The sequence below is a fragment of the Propithecus coquereli genome, unplaced genomic scaffold (assembly GCF_000956105.1).
Source record: "Propithecus coquereli isolate 6110/MARCELLA unplaced genomic scaffold, Pcoq_1.0 Scaffold27, whole genome shotgun sequence".
NCBI classification, from domain to species: Eukaryota; Metazoa; Chordata; class Mammalia; order Primates; family Indriidae; genus Propithecus; species Propithecus coquereli.
The window spans coordinates 3,165,998-3,167,583 of NW_012148285.1; the positions used below are offsets into that span (position 1 = coordinate 3,165,998).

At 42.4% G+C, this 1,586-nt stretch overlaps 1 protein-coding gene across 5 annotated transcripts in view; it reads right to left on the reverse strand.

Moving 5' to 3' along the window:
- GLYR1 (glyoxylate reductase 1 homolog (Arabidopsis)) overlaps positions 1-1,586 on the reverse strand; it is a 34,756-nt gene that overhangs the window by 3,091 nt on the left and 30,079 nt on the right. The gene's annotated exons all lie outside the window — the stretch shown is intronic.

Here is a 1,586-nt window from a genome sequence, read left to right on the forward strand (position 1 = left end):
CAGACCAGCATTATAAAAAAATTCCAAAGAAAGTTCTTTCAGTGGAAAGTAAATAACATCAAAGAAAAACTCTCCTTTAGGAAGGAATAGAAAGCCCTGGAAATGGAAAATGTAAAGAAACATTAAATTCTTCTCTTGCTATGTTGCCCAGGCTGGAGATAAAGGCAAAAAAAATTTTTTTTCTCTAAATTTATTTGCTTTTTTTTTTTATTTTTGAGACAGAGTCTCACTCTGTTGCCTGGGCTAGAGTGCCATGGCGTCAGCCTAGCTCACAGCAACCTCAAACTCCTGGGCTCAAGGAACCCTACTGCCTCAGCCTCCCGAGTAGCTAGGACTACAGGCATGCGCCACCATGCCCGGCTAATTTTTTCTCTCTATATATTTTAGCTGTCCAATTAATTTCTTTCTATTTTTGGTAGAGATGGGGTCTCGCACTCCTGAGCTCAAACGATCCACCCGCCTCAGCCTCCCAGAGTGCTAGGATTACAGGCGTGAGCCACCACGCCTGGCCTCTAAATTTCTTTAAAATACACATGACTGCTTAAAGCAAAAACTCTCAACATTGTCTAGTAGGTTTAAAACAAAGGCGGATATAATACACACCACATCTATACCTCAAAGAGGGAGTTCTCACCCATAGGGGCTTTCAACCTGTGGCAATTCTGCCCCCAGGGGACACTTGGTAAGGTCTGGAGACATTTTCTATCTATTGAAGGGGCGCTACTGGTATCTAGCGGGTGGAGGCCAGGGATGCTGCTAAGTGCACAGGACAGCACCCTCTGACCCCCCAGAATATCAGCAGTGCCGAGGCTGAGAAACCCACCTTAAAGGACCAGGGAGGAGGTGGTAAATGGAGGTATGTGGTTGCAAGGTTTCTGTAGTATGTGTTATGGGAAGTGGTACAAGATTAACTCCAAGCAGGCTGTGAAGTGAAGGATGTATACTGCAATCTCTAGAGCAACCACTAAAAAAATAATGCAGAGGCAAAGTCAAAAAGCCAATAGCTAAATAAAAATGGAATTCTAATAAGTATTTAAATAACCCAAAAGAAGGCATTCAGAAAGGAGGAACAAAAAACAAAAAACAAAGGCAATAAACAAATGAAATAATAAAATGGTAGCTCCAAATCCAAACACATATCACTACAGCCACTAAAATGTTAAAATACTAGTTACCCTTAAGTTCCTGATCTCTAGCTCCTGATGGTGTAGAGCTTAAACGCACACTACCCAAATGGCCTGAAAGCACTCTGCTCCACTGAGAAACTAACCAAAACTCTGTTTCCAAGCCAATGAATTCTGCAGACTCAGGGTGGAGGCAACTCGGGAACCTCCTCAAAGAGCAGCTTTCCTAGCCCAAGCCAGGCATGAAACCGTTCAAAAATAACCGAAAATGAGGTTTTATTAGCCAAAATTTATAAAATCCACAAGGAATTCCACTGCCAAGAGAAAATCTAGAAGTAGAACAAACAGGACAGACTTGACACAGAGTTCAGAAACAGAAGATTTTTTTTTTTTTTTTTGAGACAGAGTCTCACTCTGTTGCCCGGGCTAGAGTGCCATGGCATCAGCCTAGCTCACAGCAAC